General features: G+C 48.4%; 1 long non-coding RNA gene across 3 annotated transcripts in view; it reads right to left on the reverse strand.

Annotated features, from left to right (window-relative positions):
* LOC123615886 (uncharacterized) overlaps positions 1-7,265 on the reverse strand; it is a 126,074-nt gene extending 118,809 nt beyond the window's left edge. For all 3 annotated transcript variants that reach the window (XR_012502382.1, XR_006723696.2, XR_012502381.1), the window contains exon 1: positions 6,764-7,265. This is a non-coding gene — a long non-coding RNA (uncharacterized LOC123615886). The remainder of the gene's footprint in view (positions 1-6,763) is intronic.
* Positions 7,266-9,619: the final 2,354 nt, after the last annotated feature.

The raw sequence follows: 9,619 nt of genomic DNA on the forward strand, positions 1-9,619 counted from the left end.
ATGATGGGTCCCTGTCATTATACATTTGCCCAAACCCACAGAATGTACACTACCGAGAGTGAACACTAGCAGGGGGAGGGTATAGCTCAAATGGCAGAGCACATGCTTAGCATGCACGAGGTCTTGGTTTCCATCCCCAGTACCTCCATATAAAACAAAAACTAATCATAAATAAAAATAGACCTAATGATCTCCCCCTCCAAAAAAAATTAAACATAAAAAAAATTTTTAAAGAGTGAACGCTAATGTGAACCGTGGACTTTGGGTGATAACGACAAGTCAATGTAGGTTCATCGGCTGTAACACAGATACTACTCTGGTAAGAGCAGAGGGGAATATGGGAAATCTCTGTGTGTTCCTTTCAATTTGGCCGTGAACCTGAAACTGCTCTAAAGAAAGAGTCTTTAAAAGAAGGGGGAAAAAAAAAGAGAAAAATACTGGGCTAATGGTACTTCTAACCTGGCCATTATGGAATCTTGGGCAAGTTTCTTAAGAAAAAAGAGACACCTATCACTTACTGAGTCCCTGCATGTGGCAGGCCTGTGCGGGCATTGTCCATGGGTTACAGCTGCTTCCCCATTTGTGCAGTGAGGGGTCAGGACCAGGTGATACTCAAGGTCTGTCCAGCTTGGATGTCTGCCATTCAGAGGGGCTATGCTGAGACCACCAAGCCAGGGCAGACACAAATCCTTCCAAGGAGACTCAGGGCAAGAGCAGCACCAGAGAAGGCCTGAGGCACAGGGCCCTACAAATGTCCCCCAGAAATCCATGGGACCCTCCTGCGCCTCCCAGAGGTCCCTGGAGCCCAGCGTTATGTCATGGTACACAGTGCCAAGTTCTGAGCTGAGACCCACCTGTCTAATAATATGATGCTCCAGGAATTTACTTTTCCATCTCCCTCCACAAAGTTCCCGTGACTCACCCCCACCTCTGCCAATATGCCACATCTGAAGCACTCAGCAAACCACTGCTGCTAGTCCTCAGAATCTTCACCCGCCACCTTGGTACTCTGTATGGTCTTGGCATTAGGACCAGATGGCAAAGACCCAGGGGAACTAGCACCCTGAATGCTCCTCCCTCTCTGCACTGTCACCTCCATCCCACGCCCATGTATTTTCACCCCAGAGGCAGTAGCTACAGCGAGCACCAGCGGTGAGCATGCTGATAAGGACAGCTTGTAACCTGACACCTGCGAGAGGAAGATGCCATCTTTGGCTCCAGTTTGCATGCAGTTCCATCCTCCTGACATCAAAAAATGAGTCTTTCATGGACTTCCTACATGTATGAAATCCAGGGAGACAGTGCCTTGGCTGGAAGATGGTACTGTCAGTGACCGAGGATTCAGAGGCCTTAGAACGATCGTTTAAGTTCCTATAAAGTTATTTCCTTGATTGCCCCCTGGGCCTGCGGGCATGTGCTGATTCACGGGCCTTGCCCAGGACAAGAAGCTTTTCTCATCTTTACAACAGTCACAGTAGTAACGGTCACAGTTCTCATTTTCTGAGCATCTTGAGTGTCTCAAGCCCTGTGCATATTTAATTCTCACGCACAGTGTTCTCGTTGAAGCTTCAGATAATAACCAGTTGCAGGTGAGGAACTTGAGATTGAGAAGTATTCTGTCCAAGGTCATCAGGCAAATAAATGCCAGAGCAGCAGCTGGAACCCAGGCCAGTCCTATTCCAAAGCGTAAATTCTTTCTGCTGTGCCGCGACTGCCTCTCAGAACGTAATTAAAAGCCTTCACAGAGCTCGACCCCACGGAAGTGGGTCTGTCCCCCAAGGCGGGGCAGAGACCAGGCTGGCCCAGTGGGAAAGCTTTGTGTCAACTGCCTCATGGGAACGCACCTCAAGCCCAGAAGAACTTAACCCCCTGCACTTGGAACGAGAGACCTTGACCTTCCTCCCTGAGCAAAGTATTTCCTGGGTGTAAAAAAGTGTTATCAATTCAGCCGACTCCAATCAGCCTTCATTCTGCCTTTTTCTTGTTGAAGGCGGGGCTGGGGGCCTGGGAGCCTTCCACCAAGAGAAATCGCCTTCCTCCCTCTGGTCTCCTCCTCCTCCTGCAGGAAGCCTCCTGGCTTTGTTTCTGTAGGAATCACCAGAGGCAGGAGGGAAGCTCCCTCACTCCTTCCACTCTCCTCCGACCCCAGGATGGCGATTTTTCCCCTTAGGCCCCAGGGCTTCCCTCGTGCTTTTTGCTTCCCCAGCCTCCATGAAAGAGGCTGCGGGTGAAGCTTTTTCCATTTAATTTCATTTTTCATCATTTTTACCCCTTTTGGATGGTTCACATCTGAGGGTCTCAGTGGATTAACTGGCCAATCAGATTTCATTATGAGCCCAAGTAGTTCTTATCATTAAACCTGTAATTTATTTCTTCTGTGTTTCATAAAATGTGAAATATTACCATTCTCCGGGAGCCTGAAGAGAACAGGGACGCTCCATTAAGTCCAACACTCTGCTCCTCCAGAAAAGGCCGTAATTATATGTGGGATTTTTTTTCCCCCTAACAGCTAAGTTTCTACTTGCAGATGCTAACAAAAGAAATAAGCTTTTAATCCAAACATAATTAATATGAATTACCTCCCCAGTACACCCTGGCTTTGCACCATTAAACTTAATTTTTGTTTTGCATGATAATTGTGTTATCATTACCGTTTATAGGAGAACTCGGGGACCCTCACTTTGTTTTCAGTCAAGACTAAAGGGACTGGAAATGACTTGCCTCCCCTCTACCGGCCAAAAGCCTGTTGGCCAGCCTTCCTTGACCTGTCCCTCCCGGCCCTGGTGGCTTAGGGAGCCTGGGGTCACGGGCAATGCAGCCAGTGGGAGACCCGCTTCCAACAGTAAAAGGAAACAGATTCCTGCTTACTGGGGGAAGACAGGCTTAGTCGGGGCTGCTGTCTGATCATTAGATTGTCATCGCAGCCGTCATTACCATCAGCGGCATCGCCATCATCATTATCATAATTGTTATTATTGTTCCTAACCGTAATGGGGACCACACAATTTCTTTGCAGCACGCTCTAGCTACTCTGCTATTGGCCATTTCTCCCAACTCTCTGAGAATCTTGGGCTGACTTATTTAAGCAAACCCCAGAAAATTGCAGATTGAGGGCCAAAGGCCTGGGTTTCATTCAAGGTTCCATTCAAGAAAGACTGTGCAACGCTGTCTTCCCCTCTCTCTCACGTCTGTGTGCCTCAGTCTCCCTCTGTCTCACCCACTCTGCTTTACAGGGAAGAGAGTCATTTAGGGTCATCATGCTATTGGTCCCGTTTTTCTAGTCAAGCCAACAATCTAGACAAAGTTCTGCCTGCAGAGAAGTTTTGCTCTAGGGAAGACCCTTCTCCAAACGGTCTTTATCAAAGTCATCAATGGTCCAGGAGCCAGAAATAGGGGACAAATTTTAAATTAATCCAAAGTTTGATTTGACAAACTGGGTACTTGGTTCAAAACAGATCAAATGAAGTTCAGGACTCATCAGTGTAAAGTTTTAAACCTATGAGAAGGGGGAAAAATATGATACCATCGAGTAAGTGGGGGAGAATTCAAAAATGGGGAAAAGGATGAGAGAATAAAATCTCCCCGGAAAAGAGCAGCACCTGCAGAGTGAATGTGAATCGGCAGGAAAGTTCTGCTGCTCTGCTGGGGGCGGACCACGCCCACTGGGAGGTATGCATCTGTTTTGGACCAGATTCCACCCATAGATGGGTTGAACAGAGAGAACAGTAAATATGAGGGTAGGATGAGACAATATGGATGAAACAACACCAGTCTAGCAAGCAGCCATCCCAAGAGAACCTGGACCCAGCCCCAGCTGGGCACTGCATTCCGTTTGGCACTAATCAGCTAAAGGGAAGCGTGGAAGAAATCATAGAAAGGATGAGAAAGGGATGGGTGGGGCCACACTGATTTAGCAATGGGCTTTGAGCCAATGAGAGGCTTCTACTCTGAGAGAACAATGCCCCGCTGGTCCTCTCCAGTCATCTAAGGAGAAAAGGGCATGGATGCACCAACCCCAAATGTGTCTCCTTGGAATGGCTGACTCTAAAATCTGTGCAGAACCGGGTTCTTTTCTCCTGTTTCATCCCCTCTGTCTCACCCATCCAGGACAACACTGGATTCTAGATGGCAACTCTCGTCAGCCAGATTCCCCAAAGACCTGGGATCCAGAAGTCCCCAGGATACGGAGAATGGAAGTGACCTTGAAAGGGCATTCAGCCCATCCCTCTGCCTCTGGGCATCTCAACCATCTGAAACCAGTCTCTAAACTTAAGTCAATATGGGCTTCTCTCTGTTCAACCCATCTATGGGTGGAATCTGGTCCAAAAACATCAGCACAGAGAGACATACAATCACGTCTTAACACCCTTTTAAAGAAAATTTGAAAAATTAAGTGGATGGAATGGAAGATGTGTGAGAAGGAAGACACAGGGTCCTTCCCAGAGTCCACAGGAAGAGCTACAGGAGCCAGGCCAGCTTCCAGGCCCGTGGGGACCAGAACTGGAGACTCGCGCTCCCCCTCTGCCTCTTGTCTGACCTTCACATCCCAGAGGAGGCGACCAGAGGAAGTGAACGGCTGGTGTGGTCCCAGCTTGCCAACTGAAGAGGAAAGGGCCCCATCACTCTCACAGCAGGAATGGTTTTGTGACTAAGTTCAATCAGCAGCCGTGAAATCCTGTCTGCAGATACAGTGTCCTCACAGGTCCCTCAGCAGGAGGCAGCTCTGGGCACTGAGAAAGAATCCGGTTTCTGGAGACAGAAGGCTTGGAACTGCAGGCAAGCCACTGAACCTCTCCGTGGCTCAGTTTGCTTACCCGTAAAATGGGGATGAGCATAGTACCTACTTCGTGGAGTTGCTGTGAAGATTAAATAAGTTAATACGTGGAAAGTGCTCTAATTGTGCCTGGCACACCTTTAACTATTAGGTAGGTGTTCACTTGTGTTTTTTTTAAGATTGTTTCTTTTTACTTGTGATGAGCTACATTGATCTCAAATCCACATTCATACTCTCACGTTGTCACCGCACTATAATAAATGCTGGCCATGAGACTCTTTATTTATCAAATATCCTACTGGATTATACAGACATTTTATCCACTAGTCAGACTGCATCAGTTCTGAATCTTACATGTTATAAACTGCAGAAAGACACAAACTTGCTTGGAGAGAGGCTTTTATCCAATTCTTTAGTAAAATATATGCATATTAAAGGTTTTCTGGCAAAGACACACACACACACACAAAAAGAAGATTTTTAAAACTCTTTCACACCCATTCCTATCCCTGGTCCCGACATGCATTTTGTCATTTGTTTCCTTCCTCTTCTTTCTCTGTATCCTGATGGACACTTTAATGGAATTATAACCATTCTGAGTGTCACAATGTCTCAAAACTGTTCTGTAGCACTCTACTGCTTGAGGATGGTAAGAGATGTTGGTTGGATAAAGGACTCCGGGGTGAAATAAGTTCAAGAAGCAGTAGGTTAAACCACAGAACTTCTCCGAACCTTCAGTGTTGACATGCATGGGGAGGTCCTGAGAGGGACATGCGGTACCAAGCATTTCCCCAGTATATGTGAGACAGGGATCATATTCCCAAAAAAGACACTTTGGAAGAATGCTGCTGTGCAACTTGGTACTCTGCTTATCATCAGCATTTCCATATTGTTCATAAACTTTCTTCACCTCCTTCTAAATCAGTGCATAAAAATCTACTAAGAAGATACACCCTAAATGACTTAACCATTCTGCTCCGGTTAGACATTTAGATTCATTTCAACCTTTTGGTAACCTAAATAAAGCTGCAACTAACATCTTTTTGCACTGTAGATTTTCCAAAACAATGAGAATGTGTTCAGGATTAATGTCTTAGGACAGATTCCCAGAAGGAGAATTACTGGGTCAAAGGGCATGCGTGTTTTAAGTTCCCGTGCATGGTGCCAATTTGTTTTTCAACAGGCCTGTATCCATTTTCACTACCCAGCAGCGTGTGCCGGTGCCCACACGCCACACGAAGAGCGAGGCGATTGGCCAAGATGCTAAAAGCAGGGTTGCTGACGGTTACTTTCAGCAGCCTTCATTAGCACCACCTCGGGTGACAGCCTTTGCAGCTGTCAGATCTGGTGCCAGCCCCTCGTCTCTCCTTCTCCGGCTTCTCCCCCTCCCAGCTCCTCAAGCAGACTCAGACATGCCTCCAGTTGTGCATTTGTAGAGCTAACTGCACAGAATCAAGCTCACAATGATACCCACTCCCCTGACACTAGGGAGGCATAAAAGAGCTTCTCCTTCTGGTAGGTAAACACTCAGGACCAGCGCTCCAAGGGCGAAGAGCCTTGGGGTGTGGCATTTGCTGCTTTCTGTGGCGTAAAGACTCTCACCCTGGTTGATTTCCAGCTAATGACCTTCTGGCATACAACGCCACTGGAATTGGAGTTGGGAAGAGATGTACCCCACAGGCTCCAGGGAGTCTGGAGGGCAGCTCCAGGCCCCACCCCTGTCTGGATTCCCCTCCACGTCCAACCGCACCAGGGTCTCCCTGAGCCCCCTGTGCTCACGGCCCCTGGGCTGCAGTCACCCTGCACTGGGACTTGAGCCTGATTCACTACACAAGTCCAGGGGGTTCAATGGCCAAGAACCCTGGTCCAAGGGATGCTTACCCCTATGCCATCAGCCCAGGCTGAGCCCACTGGGTAGCTGTGCTCCCCATCCCCCCGATCTGGACTCTCTTGGGCTGTCCTGCCTCACGCCCACAGCCAGCTCCTCACCTCTGACTCTACTTGCGTACCATTGAGCTCTGACCGCCTTCTCTGCTTCCAGTTTTCCAGCCAGGATTTACTACTCCATGGATCCGGTGACAAGTTCAGTTTTCACGTTTATGAACCAAATTGGATGAGATCTCTAAGTTATTCTCTCTCTGTGAATTCCCTCTCCCCTCCCTGCCCCATGACCATCTACATGCCCACTGAGGATTGAAAGGGCCCTAAAGCCGGCGAGAACAGGACCAGACTCCCTCCACCGTGTCCTCAACCGCGTATGGTCAGAGAGTCTCAACTTCCAGGCTTGAGGCCAGTCAACTTCCAAACTGAACTCTCAGCTGGAACACCTTGCTCTGTGTCCTACCCCACGGACTGGAGAACCCATGACGGGCTATTTCAAAATTACAACTGGAAACCACTTCGTCCCCAGCTGCCACCCGAACCTTGCCAAGAGGGACAAGTGAGTCTGCCTTTCCTTAGGTCAGAAGTCACAACAAGAAAGCACCCAACCCACTGCAGCACGCATCCCATCCTCCTGGTTAATGTCCCCCAGCCCCAGCCCTCCTGCATACAGACAACCTCGTTCTGCACATGGGCTGCGTGTGGACCACCTGACCATTCCCATGCCAGCCTCAGCGAGGATGTGTAAGCGAGGATTGTGAAAAAAGAGGGCAAAAGTGAAAAACATAAGAGGAAAAGGGAAAGATGATGCAGCAAAGTGGAAAGGAACAGTAGAGGGTACCAGGGGATGACAGAATGCCTCATGTTCTCCATCATCCCACTGGGATTTCCAGACCCTAGAAAACATAAATAATGGCTTCTACCTAAAGACAGAGAAGTGGATCAATTAATTTTAAGATCCCCACAGCATCCCCATTTCAGCCAAGTGCGTTGTTACCCCATCCAAGCACGTTGTACAAACTAGCTAACAGTCACCATCCTGAGCTGAAGCGGGGAGGATGCCGAGCTGTGTTACTAGGAGGCATATGGACCCCCACGTTTTTCCCAAAGGCAATCTATTCTAAGCTTGGAAGCAATCTGGAAGTTCCTCTTCCCCCAAAATGAGTTGAGCTCAACCCCCTTCACCCTATCATAGGGAGGGGTGCTAGGCTGAATACAGGGGCAGAAGGCAAGGAGGAGACAGTGAGAAACAGAAAGCCAGGATCATTCAAATCGAAATCCCACAGAAAGTAAAGCTAGCAGTTGTCATGTGACTGATCGCATTGGAAGAAGCATCCTTCCTGAAGAGTGTCCCTGATAAAGAGTCTTAAGTGAACCTGGAGGAATTGCCTCACAGAGACACACGACTTTCTCTGGTTACTAATAAGGACTTCGATAGAAGAAACAGTGTCCCAACCCAAACCACTAGGGGAACAAGCATAACACAAAACGCAGGAGGGAAGAAAAAAAAAAAAGCATAATCTGGAAAAAGAAAAATAGAGAGTAAATCATAATGAAAACTCTCCTCTCCGCCCCACCCCCGCCCCCAGCAGCCACACACAGTTTGGTTAATTCCTTAATGAGGATGGATTGTAATTAATATCAGAACTACACCGTGTAATTATTGCATATAATTATGCTTGAGTTAACTCTAGAGTAAATCATATATGGTTTGCTCTCATATATTCTATAGTGTGAGCTTTCAATTAGTCTTTCTGGGGGTGAGGAGGGTGTTTCCTAAGGTCTTTTGACACAGAACATCTCCAGGGACATACATCCATCTCCCTCAGGTGGATCTTTGGATATTACGTTCAAGACGATGATGCTTAGAATGGCCAGACCCAACAGCTGCATGCCTTACAGACTTCTTCCTTAAGCACATTTATTCCTACCCAGTAGCCCAGCCCAGAGAAGGGGTAGCTACCAGCTGATCCAGAACCTGCCTCAGAATTAAGGTCATTTCTTGGTCCTCCGGTTGCTGGCTCTATCCACTGATTCCGAGGGTCCCTGGCCCCTCCCCTCTAGAAGCGGCAGGTCCCTGACCTGTTATCTCTCTCATCCCACTTTCCCCACCACATCCCCAGGGACTGAAAAGCTCTTTCCACTCCTTTCTTGGCTCTCAAAGTACAAACCATGAACCACTGATGGTCATAAAGTTCAACAGAGGAGGAATGACAGGCCTCCAACTGCTCAAACAGGAACATCATATGTTGTTAATGGAACTCGGGCTTCTATGCAATGCAGTCTTTGTTGGGGAGAGGCGGCAGGGGGAGAGAGAGACTGAGGTCCAGTAGGTGGTCTGCAGTGAATCAAGAAGATTTGGGTTGCAGGCAGGGCTGGCCAAATGCCGAGCCATTTCCCCCTTGCCCCCACCCCATGTCTTCCCATCAGTGCTAGGAAGGCCATTCCCGTTGTCTTAAAATATCTGCTCATTTCTCCAGGCGCTGTTTTCATTCCTGGCACTACCCTTCCCTCACCCCTAGCCCTTATTCCCCGGAGTGGCTGGCAGAACCCTTCCCAGGGGCACAGGGCTTTATCTCAGGAAAGGACAATTCTTTAATGCCAAATTCATTCATTCACTTAGGAGAGACCGCTAACTCTCCCTTCTTGACTTCACTTCCCTGGACCCTTTCCCTCCTTGCTCTCTAAATCCCTTCTCCCCACCCCAACCACAGACTCATCCTCCAGTGACCTCTTTGCCCCAGATCCCTCCCTCCCATCTTGGGCTCCCTGCAACTTGGGGTCTGCGTGGCTGAGGTTCCCAGCTCATATCCCTGGAAGCTGCTCACCAGTATGCAAAACAATGACCCTCTGACCCTGTCCGCTTCAGCTTCATCACCCTCTGGAACAGTCTAAAGTTTGAACCCTTGACCTCCTTCAAGAACCAGCAGGCAACTAGCACCCCCAGCTCGGCAGGGAGCCAAG

The sequence above is a fragment of the Camelus bactrianus genome, chromosome 26 (genome assembly GCF_048773025.1).
Source record: "Camelus bactrianus isolate YW-2024 breed Bactrian camel chromosome 26, ASM4877302v1, whole genome shotgun sequence".
Classification (NCBI taxonomy): domain Eukaryota; kingdom Metazoa; phylum Chordata; class Mammalia; order Artiodactyla; family Camelidae; genus Camelus; species Camelus bactrianus.